Here is a 21,648-nt window from a genome sequence, read left to right on the forward strand (position 1 = left end):
TTCCTGTATCGGTCAATCTTCCTCTCCTAACCACCTTAGGAAGCTATCGGTTTCCAACACACATCCATTCTTTCTCTCCATTTTTCGATCTCTAAATCTCTCAACCACCCAACCCCTTTTTTCCTCTTTGTTACGAAATGTATTTACCTCACACACCCGCCATTGCACCCCATGCCAAGCTCTCTCTCTCTCCTTCTCCCTCTCACCCTCTCCCTCTCACCCTCTCGCGCTAAATACATGCATTGCCTATCTAGCCCCCCAACCTCTCGTGCGCACGCACACACGTTGTCTATATAGGTCACTCCCTCGAGACTGTCTCACTCTTTCTTCCGCACGACGGGCCACACTCGCTCAATCTCGCTCTCTTTATCTGAGTCTCGTTTAACCTCGTTTTCTTTCACACACAAATGATATATCTCTCTATTCGGGCCTCGATCGACACACTCTGTCGCTGTCAAAACCGGCGGATCTCGGGTAGGGGGTCTCGAACTGTGCGTCTAGGCGGATGGTAATAGGAGACAAGGGACACGATGTTTTTACCCAGGTTCGGGCCCTCTCGATGGAGGTAAAACCCTACTCCTGCTTGATTAATATTGATGATATGGGTAGTACAAGAGTAGATCTACCACGAGATCAAGGAGGCTAAACCCTAGAAGCTAGCCTATGGTATGATTGTTGTTGTGTCCTACGGACTAAAACCCTTTGGTTTATATAGACACCGGAGAGGGTTAGGGTTACACAGAGTCGGTTACAATGGTAGGAGATCTAAATATCCGTATCGCCAAGCTTGCCTTCCACGCCAAGGAAAGTCCCTTCCGGACATGGGACGGAGTCTTCAATCTTGTATCTTCATAGTCCAAGAGTCCGGCTGAAGGTATAGTCCGGCCATCCGGACACCCCCTAATCCAGGACTCCCTCAGTAGCCCCTGAACCAGGCTTCAATGACGACGAGTCCGGCACGCAGATTGTCTTTGGCATTGCAAGGCGGGTTCCTCCTCCAAGTACTTCATAGAAGATTTTGAACACAAAGGATAGTGTCCGGCTCTGCAAAGTAAATTTCCACATACTGCCATAGAGAGAATAATATTTACACAAATCTAATCTGGTGACGCATTCCGTAGCATGACATTACACCACGGCCGGGCCTTTATTCGAATCATTTTTACTGCTCCACCTCAGCACGTTTCGCGAGGCGGTTTCCTTGGCACGTCTTGTCAAAGCAGAGATCGTTTCCCCCTTTATTTACGGGATTCTCATCAATACGGACGTGGGTAACCCAACCGCGCCATTGATTGCGGCACTTGGGAGATAAGCGAGTTTTATCAGGCTGGTGGGGACGCATAGCCGCATCCTCCCATATAAGGGGATAAGGATCCACCTTTCTCACCTACGCCTTCTTCCTCCTTTGCCTATCCATTCTCCGCGCGCTCGAGCTCCAACGCCCAAGTCCGCACTTCCCACCTCGACCTACTCCAGCCATGTCCGGAGCGGGAGGCAAGTGGATGGTCTCCTCCGCCACGGAGGGACACATCAAAAAACTTAGGAAGGCCGGATACTTGTCTAACGACATCGCGCAACGGCTTCCCGAAGAGGGGCAGCTCCTCCCCACCCCAAGGCCCCATGAGAGGGTAGTGTTCCTTCCCCACTTCCTCCGCGGACTGGGTTTTCCTCTCCACCCATTCGTCCAGGGGCTTATGTTCTACTATGGCCTGGATTTCCATGATCTGGCCCCGAACTTTATCCTCAACATCTCGGCATTCATCGTCGTGTGCGAGGCTTTCCTCTGCATCCGCCCCCATTTCGGCCTTTGGCTCAAGACTTTCAATGTCAAGCCGAAGGTGGTGCGCGGCACCCAGGCGGAGTGCGGAGGTGCCATGGTGGGCAAGATGCCCAACGTCCTATGGCTCGAGGGCTCCTTTGTGGAGACCCTGAAGGGGTGGCGATCGGGGTGGTTTTACATCACCGAGCCGCGCGACCCTGAATGGGTCGCAACCCCCGAGTTCCGGTCCAGACCCCCTACGCGGCTCACGTCCTGGAAAGAGACGGGCCTGTCGTGGGGCAACAAAGGAGAGGTGACTGGACTGCAAACATGCATCCAAACCCTGATGAACAAGCAGCTCAAGCTTGTCAATGTAGTCTAGGTTATGCTCGTTCGCCGGATCCTCCCATGTCAACAACGGGATTTCAACATGTGGGAGTTCGACCCGGCGCAGCACCGAACCCTGAGCAGGCTCTTCGACACGACGTACGAAGCTGCCTGGAAGGTGCTTTTTAAGGGCGCCGAGGCTCCTGCATCCACTTCCGAGGACCGCGGATTCAGCACGCAGCGTCACGCTAGTGCGGTAAGCTATTTTTACCTTTTACAGGGTGTTAGTTTTTCATAGTCTGACTCTATGAGGGATCTAAACTCCCTTACCTTTGACAGGATTGGCAGGTGAAGTCCGGACAGATAGACTGTCCGGCTCCTTTACCCGAAGACCCAGCCAATGCTCGCTTGGCGAAGCTGCTGGCTCCGGCACCCTATGTGGTGCCGGAGAAGAAGGCCAAGAAGAAGACCACGGGGACTCGAAAGAGTGCCCGGTGCCTGGAGGTGTCGGATTCCTCATCTGACGAATCCGAGACGCGCTCCTCCCGTGAAGACGAGGAGGAGGAAGAAGAACCCTCTCCCCCTCCAGCGGGGGGAGGAAAGAAGAGGAAGGCCGCCCCAACAGGGGAGGCCGAGGGGTCCAGGAAGGGGAAGACCCTTCCTCCGACTACTCCGCCGATGCCGACGACGGTGAAGAGGAGTGTCCACACAGGGCCAAGTGCCCGGCGAGATCGTAAGTATTCAGATACCGGAGTAATTCATAGTACTCTTTTATGGCACAACCTTTCCTTATGTCGAATATGATCATGCAGTCCGCCCAAGGCCGGGCTCGACGAGTTGTCGAGCGGCTCCCTGGATTCGTCGGATGTGAATTCACTTCCGACGGCTACCTCCCCCCGCCCTACGGACGACGCCGAAGTGTTGTCCCAACAGGTTCCGAGCCAGGAGGAGGTGGTCCTGAAGGCGCCACAAGGCGACTTCCCGGACTCCAGGAGTAAAAGGGATAAGACCCCCCAGGGCTCCAGGTCCAGCTTTGAGCCGGACACCACGCCGGAATCTTCAACGGTTCTGGAGTGCGGTAGGCAAACTCCTTCCAAGAGGAGCAAGCCTACTGAGCCGGTGGCCCCCGTTCAACCGGAGGCACCGGACAATCTGCTGGAGGTGCTTAACGGCGCCTCCATCGATGAGGAGCACCGCACTATTATGAGTGCGGTGATCCAGAAGGTTCAGTCCGCCAAGAGCGGACTGACTGAAGCTTGTGCTAGCCTTCTAACAGACTTCGAGGTAAGTAAAGAATATGTAAAAATAGTACCGCATAGACAGTAGCCCCTGATGCTCTGTTTGGCATTCGGAAGGAAAAGCCGAATAGAGGATCTAATAAAATTCGCAGGAGTCTAACAAAAAATGAGTCAATATGCGTATGCAGGCTTCACTGCTAGCGACCGCCGCACTGACTGCGAAGGTGGGCACACTGAAGCAGGACCTCGAGCGGTCCGAGCAAGAGCTCGGCCTTGCCAAGCGGCAGCTCGAGGAGAAAGAAGGTAAGAGATACCTTATAGGAAAATATATAAAAGATGCAATTGCAAAAAATGACAGGATTAGCGCGACTTATTGTAGGGGCCACAACTGAGGTGGCGACCCTCAAGCAGGCGTTGTCCGAGGCCGAGAAGAGAGCGGCCACGGAGCGCACCGAGCGGGAGAAGTATGAGGCCCAGGTTGGCGAGGTGCGGCAAGAGCTCTAGGCTCTCATGAAAAAACATGAGAGTTTGGAGCTTGACTCGAAGACGCGAGCGTCCGAGCTCGCGGTGGCTATTGAAAATGCCAAGGCTGCCAAGGGCGAGTCCTAGAAGGCCCTTCAGGAGGTGGATGCGGTGAAGAAAATAGCGGCGGGTAAGGCTTTCTTTATGCAAAGCAAGCATGTGAAAGTGAATTACTTGTTACTTACCCGAATCCGGAGCTCTCCAAGAGCATTCGCAGATTTGCCCCGCAGTGTCTCCGATGCCGCCGCATTCTACCGAGCCGAGGAGGGCAGCTCGACGGAGAAGGTGTTCTGGTCTCAGTATGCTGAGGCCGGACACCCTGTGCCCTTGAGCGACCAGCTAAAGCAACTGGTCAAGCTCCACAAGGTGGCCGAGCAGGCCATGAAGGGCCTCATGGTTCGGTTGTGGCCTAGAGAGGCTCTGCCTGGGAGCTACTTTGGGCTGGTGTGGCAGCTGGTGGAGGCTTGTCCAAGGCTCGAGGTCATCAAGGCGCACTAGGGCAAGTTGGATGCTGAGAAGATTGTGAAGGACGGGCCACCGCCGGGGAAAGAGCATCGCAAGCCCGAGCTATATTAGGAGGGTGTTATGAAGGGTGCCCGCCTTATGGCGGATGAATGTTCCAGGGATGTAATTTTTGAGTAAACTCGCTCGTATTGTCCTGTGTGCTGAAAACTTGTTCATATGCGCTAAGCAATCATTTTTGAATTTAAAATATTACCTTCTGTGCGGCCGTTTATCAAAATTGAGAGATGGCGAGTCGTCGGCTTCTTCCCCCATGCCACTAGTGCTGGGGTGTTCGGGATAAACCTGGGCGCTCTTTTTCCCATGTTTGGGTCCTTCGAGGGAGGCGCTCAGCACAACGAACAAGGTAATCGGACTATAATGCTTGAACACTCTCACTTAGCCATAGAATTCTATAATTTTAAATTTTGGCGAAGCCCCTAGTATTTGGAAGACCGAGTTCGGGGCGCTATCCACGCCTTGGCCGGAAAAAGCCGACACCTCGCTCTAAGCGGCATAAGTATTTAGGGACTCGAAAAACCTCTCGAACAGCGACCGGTCTCTCGCTTCATCATGACAGTCAGTTTTAGCTTTCTCTACTGAGGTGCTTAGCCCAGCTCAACTGGGGCACAATCGCAGTAGTTCTCCTAGTGCTACCTTAGATGATATAGCGAAACGTAAGGCACCAAAACATAGGAGCCGGGCAAACCCAACTATTGACCCAAGACATGATTCGGAGCCGATGCATATAATGCTATAAGTTCGGGGTGCCGCACTTGTGAAAGTGTTCGGACTTTTCACTCCATATTGAGGGGTACTTAAGCCCCTGGCGTATTGGCCGTACCAAGGTGTACGGGTGCAACATGTCATTAATGAACATATATTCATAAAAAGATGAATGCAAAAACAGATAAAAGCTATGCATTGTTTATTAAAAAGGCTGCGATCAAAGCAGAACGATACAAATAGCGCGATAAGCAAAAGATTGGACTATTTAACATGTCCTTTCCAAGGGCAGGCTGCGGAATGGTTTGTGGAACAGGTATACTGCTCGTGATAGAGATCACCTCGGAGTTCCGTAATGTGGCGTAGCTTTTCTGCTTCCCTGGTTCTTGCATCCTTTGTGCGGCGCTTGTACTGCCGGACAGGTCTTCTGAAGAATGGAGTCCTGAAAGTAAGAGAAAATTAAAAAAGTCGGCAGCCCCTAGTGCGGTTTAAGCCGTGTTTCGGGCGTGCCGTGGTGGTGCCCCTCCCCCTGTGCCCATGGTATTTTAAGAGCGTAGTTATGTACGCGAAGCACTGGTTTCGCTTTGTCGCGAGGGCTGGGGTTGGGGCTGCATTGCTACGCCTGCTCAGAACGTGCCAGGCGGTCTTGTTGTAGGTTACTCCGGGCGCACTTGATGGTGTCCGACCGTTTAGCGGCCGGAATGGAGAACTGCCTTAAGGGGCTGCTTTGTACTTCCGCTGCGAGGGCCGCCGTATGCTCCTCCGTTCGGAGGGAGCGTTCGGTGTTTCCATTGACCGCAATTACTCCTCGAGGGCCTGGCATCTTGAGCTTAACGTATGCGTAGTGCAGTACTGCATTGAACTTGGCGAATGCGGTTCACCCGAGCAGTGCGTGATAGCCACTGCGGAACGGGACTATGTCGAAGATTAACTCCCCGCTTCGGAAATTATCCGGAGATCCGAAGACCACTTCAAGTGTAACTGAGCCTGTACAATTGGCCTCTACACCTGGTATGACGCCTTTAAAGGTTGTTTTGGTGGGCTTAATCCTCGAGGGATCTATGCCCATTTTTCGCACTGTATCCTGGTAAAGCAGGTTCAGGCTGCTGCCGCCATCCATAAGGACTCTTGTGAGATGAAATCTGTCAATAATTGGGTCTAGAACCAATGCGGCGAATCCGCCATGACGGATGCTAGTGGGGTGGTCCCTTCGATCAAAAGTGATCGGGCAGGAGGACCATAGGTTGAACTTTGGGGCGACTGGCTCCATCGCATATACGTCCCTTAACGCATGTTTCCGCTCCGTCTTGGGGATGTGGGTTGCGTATATCATGTTCACCGTCCGCACTTGTGGGGGCAAACCCTTCTGTCCATTGTTGTTCGGCGGCCGGGGCTCCTCCTCGTCATCGCTACGCAGCCCCTTGTCTCTATTTTTGGCATTTAACTTGCCTGCCTGCTTGAACACCCAACAATCCATGTTGGTGTGATTGGCTGGCTTTTCGGGGGTGCCATGTATCTGGCACAAGCGGTCGAGTATTCAGTCCAAACTGGACGGGCCCTGAGTATTTCTTTTGAATGGCTTTTTCCGCTGATCGGATTTATAGCCTCTGAATCCGGCATTGACTGTTGTATCCTTGGTGTTGTCGCTGTTAATGCGGCGCTTTTGCTTGTTCTGCCACGACCTGCCACTGTTGTCCTTGGTATCCGAATTACCAGGGTTCTTGGTCAAGTTATTGCTACAAGCTAGCCAGCTGTCCTCTCCCGTGCAAAAGCGGGTCATGAGCGTCGTGAGTGCTGCCATAGATTTCGGCTTTTCCTGTCCAAGGTGCCGGGCAAGCCACTCATCACGGATATTATGCTTGAAGGCTGCTAGGGCCTTTGCATCCGGACAGTCGACAATTTGATTTTTCTTTGTTAGGAACCATGTCTAGAATTGCCTGGCCGATTCCTCTGGCTGCTGAATTATGTGGCTTAGGTCATCAATGTCTGGTGGTCGCACATAAGTGCCCTGGAAATTGTCGAGGAATGCGGCTTCCAGGTCCTCCCAACAACCAATTGACTTTGCTGGTAAACTGTTGAGCCAATGCCGAGCTAGTCCTTTAAGTTTGAGTGGGAGGTATTTGATGGCGTGTAGATCATCGCCGCGGGCCATGTGGATATGAAGGAGATAATCCTCGATCCATACCGCAGGATCTGTTGTGCCATCATATGATTCGATGTTCACGGGTTTGAAACCCTCAGGGATTTGATGATCCATTACTTCATCTGTGAAGCATAGTGGGTGTGCGGCGCCTCTGTATTGGGCAATATCACGACGCAGCTCAAACGAGCTTTGTCTATTGTGTTCAGCCCGCCCAGATTTATTATATTCGGGTGACGATCACCGTCACGTGCCGTGGGGCGCCCGCGCGATCCGTAGATCGACCTTGTTTTCCTTGCCTTGTCCTCCAGTATGTCTCGCAGGTCTGGCGCATTTTTCCCGTGCCTTAGTATGTTTTGAGCGGCGCCAGGGCGTGATTTGAGTGGAGGGCCAAGAGGCCTCTCTGTCACGGCCACGAGGTGGCCGGTCGGCCATGTCATGCGCTGGTGATGTAGGTTTAGGTGCTTCCGCCTCTAATTGGGGTAGCAACCTGCACTTTGGGTAGCTCTTGGAGGGGCGTTCGAGTTCATACTCTTCGGCCGCAAGGACTTCAGTCCATCTGTCGGCTAGCAAATCTTGATCAGCTGTAAGCTATTGCTGTGTCACATCCCTAGCTTCTGGTGCTGCCTAGTGTTTGCATCTTGCTTGCATCATGTTTAACTTTCATGGAAATTTGAAATGGGGATTGCTCAAACTCTAGCACCAGATCAAATCAACTAGGGTTTACTAAAATCTTTTTCAATGAACCTGAAATGCCCTTCTAAAATGTCCATCATTTTTGTCCTGGGATAGAACCTCTGGCAAAATTGGTTCACATTTTTCTAGGACAACATTGGGTCACTGAATTAAATCATACTCTAATTGCATTTGGGCATTTAAATGCTATATAATATTTTAAACGTCCAAATAATCCCAAACTGAAATATTCCATGTTGGATATGTTCTAAACAATGGGCATGTGTAGTTTGGTGATTTTTGAAAATGCCTAAGTATTTATAGAAAGCCACAAACTTGCAGAAATAATAGAAAACAGAACAAAATAGAGAAGAGAGAGAGAGAATTTTACCTGGGCCACTTACCTTGTCGGCCCAGCTGGCAGCCCACCTGCTGGCCCAGCCCAGCAGCCCTTCCCCTGTCGTCTTCCTCCTTGCAGGAGGACGAGCGCGTGGCCGCAGCGCGCCGGCACGCGCCCCGGCCACCTCCACCCTGCCTGGCTGCATCCCCGACGCCTAGACACCTCCAACGACGCCACGCACCCCCTGGACCGCTCTCACTCTCTCCCGTGGCGATTTTCCTCTTTGCATCTCTCCCCCTCCTCTGTTCTCTCCACCGAGAGCCACCGTCGCCGCCGCTCACCGAGAGCCCCCTGATGTGCCTAGGAGCTCCGCCTTGGATCCAAGAAGCTCTACCACGACGCACGCGACACCGGGTGCCCTGCATCATCTCCATCGACGTCATCTTCATCCTCGGGTCCGACGATCGACGCCGTGGCTCCAACGCCGTCCAAGCCTTCCCCGAGCTCGCCGACCCCTCCGTCCGATCCACTGTGAGCCCCGCCGCCTTTTCCCCTCCTCCTCGAGCTCGTTCCCGCCCTCTAGCCGCCTCTTCCGCTGGAGCCGAGAGCTCCTGCCCGCCGGCCATGTCGTCGTGGTGGCTACAGACGCTGTAGTTTGCGCCTGGGCGCGTCATCGTGCTCGGGTTGCTCCTAGGAGACGACCCCGACCACCAGCTGGTCCTGCCGTGCACCGGAACGCCGAACCCGCGCGTACGAACTCCGGCCACCGCGGATGACCTCGCCGCGGTCGTATCCAGCCACCCCAGCTCCCGCCGTCTGCTCCATCAGCTGTGCGCGAGCAGCAGCTCTTCGTAGAGCCTCCCCGCGCCCAAAACCATCGCCCGTGGGCGATTTTCGAAGCCCTCCGCCGTCTCTGTCGTCGCCGGCGATGAACCGTGGACCAGGTCCGGCGGGTTTGACCCCGCTGACCAGGGTTTGACCTCCCCCCGTGTATCACTAACACGTGGGCCACCCCCTGAAACTTCTAATTAGTATTAGTTTAACACTAATTAACCTAGGTTAGTTAGCTAATTAGTCACTGACTAGTGGGCCCCGGCCCCATAAACAGTTTAGTTAGAATTAACTTAAGGCTAATTAACTTGGTTAATTAGTTGTGCCACTGACCAGTGGGACCCATAGGTCAGGTTTGACCTGGCCGACCCAGTTGACCTGCTGACGTCACACCAACGTCATACTAACGCAGTAATCTGTTTTCTGGATTTTAAATAAATCTAAAATGATTTATTTATTTCAGAAATTATCAAAAACTTCTAAAAATCATATAAAATCAACCGTAATTCCAAATGAAATAATTTATATATGAAAAATTATCAGAAAAATCCAATCTATCCATATGTACCATTTTCATGCATGTTAGAAAAACTTATGACCACTGTTTAGGGCAAATCAAATAAATGGCATATGAGTATCCACATATGGAGTTTGAATTTGAACCTAGGGTTCAAACCAACTCCATTTAACTTGCTGCTAGTTGCATTAGCCCAAACACCAGCATGTTGCCATGTCATGATCATGCATCATAATGTTGCATTGCATTGATTGTGTTTCCTCTCTGTTGCCGGTAATTGTTCCCTCTCAGTAGACGTGGTTCCGACGATGAGATCGATGACACCGATGAAGAGCTATATTATCTTCAGAAGTGCCAGGAAAGCAAAACCCCCTTGTTCATTCCGATACAATCCCACTCTCTCGCTTCTGCTCTCTTTTACTGCATTAGGACAACAACGATTCATCTGTTACTTGCTGCGGTAGCTGAACCCCTTTATCCTCTGCATGACCTGTCATTGCCACAATAAATAGATGAAACCCACTAGCATTAGTAGGAGTTGTTTGAGCCCTGATGTGTCTACTCATTCATGCTTGTTTGTCATGCCTGCTATTGCTTAGAGTTGAGTCAGGTCTGATTCATCAGGGATGAATTGGAGGTGTGTGAACATGTCCTACTGTGTGTGAGCTAAGTGTGTGAACACGATTTGGTAAAGGTAGCGGTGAGAGGCCATGTAGGAGTACATGGTTGGTTGTCTCATTGCGGCCGTCCTCAGGAACTGAGTTCTGTCTTTGTGATCCATGAACAGCTACTACCACACATTGGAATGCTTAAGTGCCCCTCTCGGCTTATTAATCAACTTGATCTCTGTCCAGGAGTTGCAACTAGTTTCTGGTGTTTGTAGGTAGTGTTAGTAGTCTACCAAGTGGCACCCGGTACAGGTGGGCTTGGGACAGACTAGGCACAGTGGCCCGGTGTACCAAGTAGCACCCGGATGGTGGGCTTGGGAACCCTGCACACATCGTTTGGGGCCGTGAGCGACACCCCGGCCAGATCTCCTTGCGGATGGAACCCGAATAGGCGATAAACCTGGACGAGAGACTTGTGTGGTTAGTCAGGTCGTGGCCGACTCCCTCGCCAGGCTTCCGCTTGAAGGTTGCTGAGATACACGAGGTGTACATGGCGGTAAGTGGCGAGAGCGTGTGTGAAGAAGTACACCCCTACAGGGTTAAAATTATCTATTTGAATAGCCGTGTCCGCGGTAAAGGACTTCTGGGTTGCCTGTACAGTTCATAGACAAGTGGAAGTTTATACTCTAAAATACGCAAGATAAGCGTGAGTGCTATGGATGGCATTCTCGTAGGGAGATGGGAGCGGATCCATAGTGGTGTATTGATATGGTGAATATGTGAACTCGTGTGCGCCACCTCAAAAGAGTTACTTGCAGTCGTAGTTTAGGATAGCCACCGAGTCAAAGCTAGCTTGCTGTAGTTAAACCCCACCACCCCCTTTGTTGATAATGATGCATATGTAGTTAGTTTTGATGTAAGTCTTGCTGGGTACATTTGTACTCACGTTTGCCTATTTTATGTTTTTGTAGAGAGACTTCAGTCTCGCTAGTAGTTCCACGAGGACTTCGACGTTTAGCTTGTTACCTCAGCTACGATCTTGTGCCCTCGGCAGGATCTGGTAGATAGTCAGGCTTCTCAGCCTTTTTCATTTGTAGATGTCTGTACTCAGACATGTTAAGCTTCCGCTTGTGTTTGACTTGTTTGCTCTGAATGTTGGGTCATGAGACCCATGTTTGTAATATCTCGCTCCTCGGAGCCTATTGAATAAAATACTTGAGTTGTAGAGTCATTTTGTGATGCCATGTTGTGTTTGCACATATCGAGCATATTGTGTGTATGTTATTGAAATGCTTGGTATGTGTGGGATCTGACTATCTAGTTGTTTATCCTTAGTAGCCTCTCTTACCGGGAAATGTCTCCTAGTGTTTCCACTGAGCCATGGTAGCTTGCTACTGCTCCGGAACACTTAGGCTGGCCGGCATGTGTCTTTCTTCGTTCTTGTGTCTGTCCCCTCGGGGAAATGTCACGCGATGAATTTTGGAGTCATGTTAGCCCGCTACAGCCCAGTTCACCAGAGTCCTGCTAGCCCAGTGCGACAGCCTGGATTCACTCGCTGATGACCAACACGTTCGTTGTTGGGTCATGTATGCCTGTCCCTGTAAGTTAGTGCCACTTTGTGTTCACGACTAGCCATGTCAACCAGGGTTCTTTGTCATATGGATGCTAGCGGCACTATCATATATGTGAGCCAAAAGGCGCAAACGGTCCCGGGCCAGGTAAGGTGGCACCCGTGGGAATACCGTGCATGAGGCCGCAAAGTGATATGATGTGTTACATGCTAGATCGGTGTGATTTAGGATCGGGGCTCTGACAGCTTTGGTATCAGAGCTTGACTGCCTGTAGGTTTACCAAGCCAAACTGGTCGAAGTCGAGTCTAGAAATTCTTTATTTATATAAGGGAATTGATTGTGGGATGGAACGTAAGGCTCTTTTTACTCCTTATACCTCATGCCCTCTGATCCGAGTCATCTTATCTTTCCTATGGGGTTAAGGAACTAGGCTTTCTCTTCTTTCTATCAGGATCACGTGTTACTAATCTGTAGACTTATAAGATTGTTGGATTTAAGCCTTAGCTCAGTTTCTTCTACTCTCGTATGTTAACTGTTGATCTCGAAACCTTGATATTGTGCTTCTGAGTGGTTATGCCACCATTTTTGCAGTATGTCTCAAATCCTTTGAGCATTTACAGCCGTTATGATGTCCGAGTCATCCCAGGTTTCTAAATAGTCTGGAGCATTTGCAAATCCTTTCCTTTTGTTTCGATGTTCTTTTGGTCAGATTAACCACACTAGTCAGTGAGTTGAGGTACTCCATTGCCTCGACATATATGTTGGAGCTATTACTATGACCCTAGGTGTCTTATGAAACCACCTAGTAATCTAGCCATGATTAGTGACCTAGTGTGATGATTCTGGCCTCTATTCTCGAAAGCATCCCGTGATGCCACTTAGTAGTAGGTATTCTACTCTTGGGTTTCTGAACCCGAGATTCACCCTACTTACCTCATGTTGGTAGTGTTTGCTCGTTCCTTTAGGTTATTAGTAACCTTTGCGATAGTCCTCGAGGTCTGTGGTATTTCTTTCTTCCAAATACCATGAACTGCTTATGGCAGAAGTTCTTCTGAACCAAAAGATCACAACCAGAGTGCTCTTAATGGGTTCTCCATTCTACATTGTGATTCTGCCAGTTCTACCTTTCTGCATGGGTTATCCGGAAGAAATATGTTGAACTTCGTTCGACATGCTAAACCATGCATCCACAACTCAGAAAATCATATGTTCTCTTGGGTTGTCCCTCTTTAGTTCTCTTCTGATCTTCATCTATCAATTGATAGTCAAGCGTATGTATGCATTCGTTCATCGATGCCTATTACTCTTGTGGTCCGTCAAGCCATTCTATTCCAGGATGACTAGGAGAAACAAACTCCAGTACCTTTTCCATTTCCAGGATTGGGTCAAAGAAGTTGTGTTCCGCAGATCAAGTGTCAATCCAGCTTCTGGTCTGTTCTACCTTGAGGTATTACCATCTTTATATCAGGAATATCATGGGAATTGCACACCCTCTTATGAATTCTTGTTGCAGTGATACTTCTCGCCATCATTATTCATTTCCCGGCTTCCGTGTTGTTGCAACCGGAATGCCGACGGATGAACTATGATGTGTGAAATCAATACTCTTAGCAACCCCGTTGCTTGGTAGTTAATGGACAATAATTTCATTCTTAGCGTGTTAGTTCTTGAATCATTATTCTAAGATTGATGGTGCTATCTAGTCCTTATTTCTGGTGCACTCTTGATCAATGAGTTAGGATTGACCAATCCCTTGCTTATTTGACCATATCCTCTTGCCCTGAAAAGCAAGATTGTTCTCGAGCTTAGTGACATATCGATGGTTTGTGATTTTCCCTATATCTTCTCGGAAGTATTACCAGGTTGTCACCTGACCGCTATGTTGAGCTCGTGATCCAGTTGGTTTCTTGTAAACCACCCCTTCTCTAAGAATCCGTGTTGGATACCCCTGAGCTAGTTGGTTAAGCTAAACGACAACTTGGAGAGTTGGAAGATAAAAGCTTACCTAACTTAGTTCATTTCAAAGGGATATCCTGGTGTTGGTGTGTTTTGAAGAAAGATGATATCATCATTGGTTGATCCTCATGGTCAATTGTTGGATCTATTATCTTATCCAATCTTTGATTTGAGTATGGGCTATCGTCAAATCAAATCAGAACCAACGATATTCGTAATGTTGTCTTACTCGTGATTTTTCCTCGAGCATACACCATTATATTCTTTGGTCTGACCTATGCTATCACCGTGTTCACTTAACTATGGAATTCCTTTTATATGGAAACCTGGATGAATTGTTGTTGAGCCCATTGGCAACATCCTTATCTCCTCCATGATTTTGTTGAACATTAAGCTAGTGTTGGAAACTTGTGTAAGCATTTTCTTCATGCCCCGTTCATGAAGTATATGTTGGATGAAAGAAGTGACTTCCTTTGATTCACGTGCATTTGATGTAAGTTGCCATCGTGGATCCGAGAAAGATTGTTTTTGCTTCCTTTGGAATCATCTCAAGTCAGTCATGCATGTGCGAAGTATGCTATGGTTTGATAGGCTCGCTACCTCCATTCTATATGTGTCCCTAGCACACCAAGCCACTGATTGATTTGTTCAAGGAAAAGGAGTTGATGTGCGAATACTAGTTCATGCACAAGACATCGATATCCTCGCTGATGGTTCCCCACCGGAACTCGGTAATGTTTTATTGTAAGACTACCATGTGATCATGTTTGTCTGGGACAGCGTGTTCACACATGTGTAGCAAAACCAGCTCATGTTTTGGAGCTTGCTATCGTAGTTCATTTCCCGAGAATCTCGCAACGTCATCTCGTCGATTTGTGTTGCAAACTTTCATTTTTCTTCCTAGACTCGATGAGTCTGGAATATCCTGACACCAACCTGATCTAAATCTCAGGCAGATATGATGGTTGGAACATTTCCCAAGAACTATAATATTGGTCCCTCGATAACCGGTAAAGTGGATGTCGTGGCCAACACACCCAGCCGGAAGACCTATTATTGTAGTATCTTGTTTGAGGAAGTTGGCCACCTCCCCATAAGGATTTTGTAGGATCTACTCCCTAGTTGTTCCTTATGGATATTTGTGTTCCCGAAGTCCGATCTTTTACTTGATGTTCTAGTTACCAAACCATTTCAATGAATGGGATACACTAGCACATCAAGGAGAACATTAGAAGCGGAGTGCTAAATGTCTCTCGGTCGATCATCCAGATTTTATTCCCTTGGCCCCGCTAAGGTGAAATCTGAGAAGCTATTATCTTCCTATGCATCTGCATCGTCCATCACTATCCATCATGGTAGTATGTTGTGTTGCCAGGATCCTTGACATGGATGTTGGTAAAACCTTGATGAATATGGAGATGCTCAAGTTCTTGAGAGCACGCGCAAGCGCTAAGTGTTATCATCGGCACTAACTGGGTTTGCTCTCAGCTTCCTCAATTATGCTATAACTTCTCAAACAGTGGACTCACTCTCTACTGTTGAGTTTCTCCTCAGTTAGTAAAGTCATCCCTTGTGTTGTTTTCAACAAGGTAATCCACATCATCTATTCTAATTCGGGTATGCCATTTTACCGAACCCCTCCAAACGATCACTTGAGAATTGCCTTAGGCTGGTATAAAGAGTTCCAATGATCTCTGAATCAAAGGTAATTCTTTTTGCCACTTAAGGGGATATTTCTTCAAGTCACCTTCTCTAAGGTGCCCCATTATGGAATCATGGCAATTATCTCATTACTATCTTGAAAGCCATTCACCATCTTCTCAAGTGTGGAATTGTTGTCTACCTAGTGAACCTTCGTCATCCGTTTTACTCCATTCCTTCGGGCGTATGTTTCGTGTATCAGCTTGAGAGAGGTTGCTATGTCTCATTCCGTGAGTTGATCCTGAGTTGTTCGATCTTCGAGAAGATCGATTCTTCCAGAGTTTTCCTTTCCTCTTCTTGTCATGTTAGTTGGAGTTCTCAGAGGAAGACGTCGAGTCAAAGATGGTGATCGATTCAACATTCTGATTAAGTGCCACCTGGATCGTGAAGATTATGTTAGTTTGCGTTCCCCTTCAGCTTACCCTACGCTTGAATCTCGGGACGAGATTCTTGTTTAGTGGGGGCGAGTTGTCACATCCCTAGCTTCTGGTGCTGCCTAGTATTTGCATCTTGCTTGCATCATGTTTAACTTTCATGGAAATTTGAAATGGGGATTGCTCAAACCCTAGCACCAGATCAAATCAACTAGGGTTTACTAAAATCTTTTTCAATGAACCTGAAATGCCCTTCTAAAATGTCCATCATTTTTGTCCTGGGTTAGAACCTCTGGCAAAATTGGTTCACATTTTTCTAGGACAACATTGGGTCACTGAATTAAATCATACTCTAATTTCATTTGGGCATTTAAATGCTATATAATATTTTAAACGTCCAAATAATCCCAAACTGAAATGTTCCATGTTGGATATGTTCTAAACAATGGGCATGTGTAGTTTGGTGATTTTTGAAAATGCCTAAGTATTTATAGAAAGCCACAAACTTGCAGAAATAATAGAAAACAGAACAAAATAGAGAAGAGAGAGAGAGAATTTTACCTGGGCCACTTACCTGGCCGGCCCAGCTGGCAGCCCACCTGCTGGCCCAGCCCAGCAGCCCTTCCTCTGTCGTCTTCCTCCTTGCCAGGAGGACGAGCGCCTGGCCGCAGTACGCCGGCACACGCCCCGGCCACCTCCACCCTGCCTGCCTGCGTCCCCGATGCCTAGACACCTCCAACGACGCCACGCACCCCCCTGGACCGCTCTCACTCTCTCCCGTGGCAATTTTCCTCTTTGCATCTCTCCCCCCTCCTTTGTTCTCTCCACCGAGAGCCGCCGTCGCCGCCGCTCACCATTGCCGCGCCCAGAGCCACCCCCTCGCCCCTCTGATGTGCCTAGGAGCTCCGCCTTGGATCCAAGAAGCTCTACCACGACGCACGCGACGCCGGGTGCCCTGTATCATCGCCATCGACGTCATCTTCATCCTCGGGTCCGACGATCGCCGCCGTGGCTCCAACGCCGTCCAAGCCTTCCCCGAGCTCGCCGACCCCTCCGTTCGATCCACTGTGAGCCCCGCTGCCTTTTACCCTCCTCCTCGAGCTCGTTCCCGCCCTCTAGTCGCCTCTTCCGCCGGAGCCGAGAGCTCCCGCCCTCCGGCCATGTCGTCGTCGTGGCTACAGACGCCGTAGTTTGCGCCTGGGCGCGTCATCATGCTCGGGTTGCTCCTAGGAGACGACCCCGACCACCAGCTGGTCCTGCCGTGCACCGAAACGCCGAACCCGCGCATGTCCGAACTCCGGCTACCGCGGATGACCTCGCCGCGGTCGTATCCAGCCACCCCAGCTCCCGCCGTCTGCTCAATCAGCTGTGCGCGAGCAGCAGCTCTTCGTCGAGCCTCCCCGCGCCCAAAACCATCGCCTGTGGGCGATTTCCGAAGCCCTCCGCCGTCTCTGTCGTTGCCGGTGACGAGCCGTGGACCAGGTCCGGCGGGTTTGACCCCGCTGACCAGGGTTTGACCTCCCCCCTGTGTATTACTAACACGTGGGCCACCCCCTGACACTTCTAATTAGTATTAGTTTAACACTAATTAACCTAGGTTAGTTAGCTAATTAGTCGCTGACTAGTGGGCCCCGGCCCCACAAACAGTTTACTTAGAATTAACTTAAGGCTAATTAACTTGGTTAATTAGTTGTGCCACTGACTAGTGGGACCCACAGGTCAGGTTTGACCTGGCCGACCCAGTTGACCTGCTGACGTCACACCGATGTCATACTGACGCAGTAATCCGTTTTCTGGATTTTAAATAAATCTAAATTGATTTATTTATTTCAGAAATTATCCAAAACTTCTAAAAATCATATAAAATCAACCGTAACTCCAAATGAAATAATTTATATATGAAAAATTATCAGAAAAATCCAATATATCCATCTGTACCATTTTCATTCATGTTAGAACAACTTATGACCACTGTTTAGGGCAAATCAAATAAATGGCATATGAGTATCCACATATGGAGTTTGAATTTGAACCTAGGGTTCAAACCAACTCCATTTAACTTCCTACTAGTTGCATTAGCCCAAACACCAGCATGTTGCCATGTCATGATCATGCACCATAATGTTGCATTGCATTGATAGTGTTTCCTCTCTGTTGCTGGTAATTGTTCCCTCTCAGTAGACGTGGTTCCGACGATGAGATCGATGACACCGATGAAGAGCTATATTATCTTCAGAAGTGCCAGGCAAGTAAAACCCCCTTGTTCATTCCGATACAATCCCACTCTATCGCTTCTGCTCTCTTTTACTGCATTAGGACAACAACGATTCATCTGTTACTTGCTGCGGTAGCTGAACCCCTTTATCCTCTGCATGACCTGTCATTGCCACAGTAAATAGATGAAACCCACTAGCATGAGTAGGAGTTGTTTGAGCCTTGATGTGCCTACTCATTCATGCTTGTTTGTCATGCCTGCTATTGCTTAGAGTTGAGTCAGGTCTGATTCATCGGGGATGAATTGGAGGTGTGTGAACATGTCCTACTGTGTGTGAGCTAAGTGTGTGAACACGATTTGGTAAAGGTAGCGGTGAGAGGCCATGTAGGAGTACATGGTGGGTTGTCTCATTGCGGCCATCCTCAGGAACTGAGTTCTGTGTTTGTGATCCATGAACAGCTACTACCACGCATTGGAATGCTTAAGTGCCCCTCTCGGCTTATTAATCAACTTGATCTCTGTCCAGGAGTTGCAACTAGTTTCTGGTGTTTGTAGGTAGTGTTAGTAGTCTACCAAGTGGCACCCGGTACAGGTGGGCTTGGGACAGACTAGGCACAGTGGCCCGGTGTACCAAGTAGCACCCGGATGGTGGGCTAGGGAACCCTGCACACATCGTTTGGGGCCGTGAGCGACACCCCGGCTGGATCTCCTTGTGGATGGAACCCGAATAGGCGATAAACCTGGACGAGAGACTTGTGTGGTTAGTCAGGTCGTGGCCGACTCCCTCGCCAGGCTTCCGCTTGAAGGTTGCCGAGATACACGAGGTGTACATGGCGGTAAGTGCCGAGAGCGTGTGTGAAGAAGTACACCCCTACAGGGTTAACATTATCTATTCGAATAGCCATGTCCGCGGTAAAGGACTTCTGGGTTGCCTGTACAGTTCATAGACAAGTGAAAGTGGATACTCTAAAATACGCAAGATAAGCGTGAGTGCTATGGATGGCGTTCTCGTAGGGAGACGGGAGCGGATCCATAGTGGTGTATTGATATGGTGAATATGTGAACTCGTGTGCGCCACCTCAAAAGAGTTACTTGCAGTCGTAGTTTAGGATAGCCACCGAGTCAAAGCTGGCTTGCTGCAGTTAAACCCCACCACCCCCTTTGTTGATAATGATGCATATGTAGTTAGTTTTGATGTAAGTCTTGCTGGGTACATTTGTACTCACGTTTGCCTATTTTATGTTTTTGCAGAGAGACTTCAGTCTCGCTAGTAGTTCCATGAGGACTTCGATGTTTAGCTTGTTACCTCAGCTACGAGCTTGTGCCCTCGGCAGGATCTGGTAGATAGTCAGGCTTCTCAGCCTTTTTCATTTGTAGATGTCTGTACTCAGACATGTTAAGCTTCTGCTTGTGTTGACTTGTTTTCTCTGAATGTTGGGTCATGAGACCCATGTTTGTAATATCTCGCTCCTCGGAGCCTATTGAATAAAATACTTGAGTTGTAGAGTCATTTTGTGATGCCATGTTGTGTTTGCACATATCGAGCATATTGTGTGTATGTTATTGAAATGCTTGGTATGTGTGGGATCTGACTATCTAGTTGTTTATCCTTAGTAGCCTCTCTTACCGGGAAATGTCTCCTAGTGTTTCCACTGAGCCATGGTAGCTTGCTACTGCTCCAGAACACTTAGGCTGGCCGGCATGTGTCTTTCTTTGTTCCTGTGTCTGTCCCCTCGGGGAAATGTCACGCGATGAATTCCGGAGTCCTGTTAGCCCGCTACAGCCCGGTTCACCGGAGTCCTGCTAGCCCAGTGTGACAGCCTGGATTCACTCGCTGATGACCGACACGTTCGTTGTTGGGTCATGTATGCCTGTCCCTGTAAGTTAGTGCCACTTTGGGTTCACGACTAGCCATGTCATCCCGGGTTCTTTGTCATATGGATGCTAGCGGCACTATCATATACGTGAGCCAAAAGGCGCAAACGGTCCCGGGCCAGGTAAGGTGGCACCCGTGGGAATACTGTGCGTGAGGCCGCAAAGTGATATGATGTGTTACATGCTAGATCGGTGTGATTTAGGATCGGGGCTCTGACATGCTGTTTTTTCTTGAGGCTGCTTGCCGTGGCCATAAGCCTGCGTTTAAAACGCTCTTGTTCGACGAGATCCTCTGGCACGACGAATTCGTCGTCGTCGAGGCTTGCCTCGTCTTCGGAGGGAGGCATATAATTATCGTCCTCGACCTCTCTGTCTGCCGCTCCCTCATGAGGGCTGGCTTCTCCATCCTCCTGTGCTGAATCTTGTTGGAGGGGGTGTTCTTCGGCACTATCCAGAGTATTATTATCTCCTGTGCTGGAATCACCATTTTTGCTTTGGAGGGATTTAGAGCGGCGCCGCTGACGCCGGCGCTTAGGCTGTTTCTTGGAGGGGTCATCCCCCGCTTTTCCATCGCCATCTCCTTGTTTTGGGGTGTCCACCATGTATATGTCCTACGACGAGGTGGCTTTCCAGTGCCCTATAGGTGCTGGTTCTTGATCGTCTCCTGCATCAGCGTCCATACCGTCGATGTCTTCGGAGTCGAAATCGAGCATGTCGGTTAAATCATCGATAGTGGCTACAAAGTGGGTGGTGGGTGGGCTTTGAAGTTCTTCATCGTCTGTATCCCAACCTTGCTGACCGTAGTCCGGCCAGGGCTCACCTGATAAAGAGAGAGACTTTAGTGACTTCAGAATATCGCCAAAGGGCGAGTGCTGAAAGATGTCCGCGGCGGTGAACTCCATGATCGGCGCCCAATCGGATTCGATCGGCAGGGGCGCGGAGGGCTCGGAGTCCGAAGAGGAGTCCGACCCCTTGGAGTCACGAGCCTTACAGGGGACAGGGCTGGTGTTTGGCTCGATCACCATAAAGACTGCAGCCCCCGAGGCGGTGTCCAACCACCCATCCTCGATCGGCGCAGCTGGCTCCGAATTAAGGGTCGGAGCTGACGCGGGTGTGACCTCCAGGGCACTGTCCGGCGGCAGAGCTAGATCATGCCCATCGTGACAGTGCGGCACGCTCGGCTGTGGCTCGAACCCGTCGAAGATCAAGTCTCCGCGGATGTCTGCCGTGTAGTTTAGACTTCAAAATCTGACCTGACGGCCAGGGGCGTAGTTTTCGATCTGCTCCAGATGGCCAAGCGAATTGGCCCGCAGTGCAAAGCCGCCGAATACGAAGATCTGTCCGGGGAGAAAGGTCTCACCCTAAACTGCATCGCTGTTGATGATCGGAGGAGCCATCGGGCCTAAAAGTGACGACACAGAGGAACTCTCAAAGAAAGCACCAATGTCGGTGTCAAAACCGGCGGATCTCGGGTAGGGGGTCCCGAACTGTGCGTCTAGGCGGATGGTAACAGGAGACAAGGGACACGATGTTTTTACCCAGGTTCGGGCCCTCTTGATGGAGGTAAAACCCTACTCCTGCTTGATTAATATTGATAATATGGGTAGTACAAGAGTAGATCTACCACGAGATCAAGGAGGCTAAACCCTAGAAGCTAGCCTATGGTATCATTGTTGTTGTGTCCTACGGACTAAAACCCTCCGGTTTATATAGACACCGGAGAGGGTTAGGGTTATACAGAGTCGCTTACAATGGTAGGAGATCTAAATATC

This window comes from Triticum dicoccoides, chromosome 7B, assembly GCF_002162155.2.
Source record: "Triticum dicoccoides isolate Atlit2015 ecotype Zavitan chromosome 7B, WEW_v2.0, whole genome shotgun sequence".
In the NCBI taxonomy this organism is placed as follows: domain Eukaryota; kingdom Viridiplantae; phylum Streptophyta; class Magnoliopsida; order Poales; family Poaceae; genus Triticum; species Triticum dicoccoides.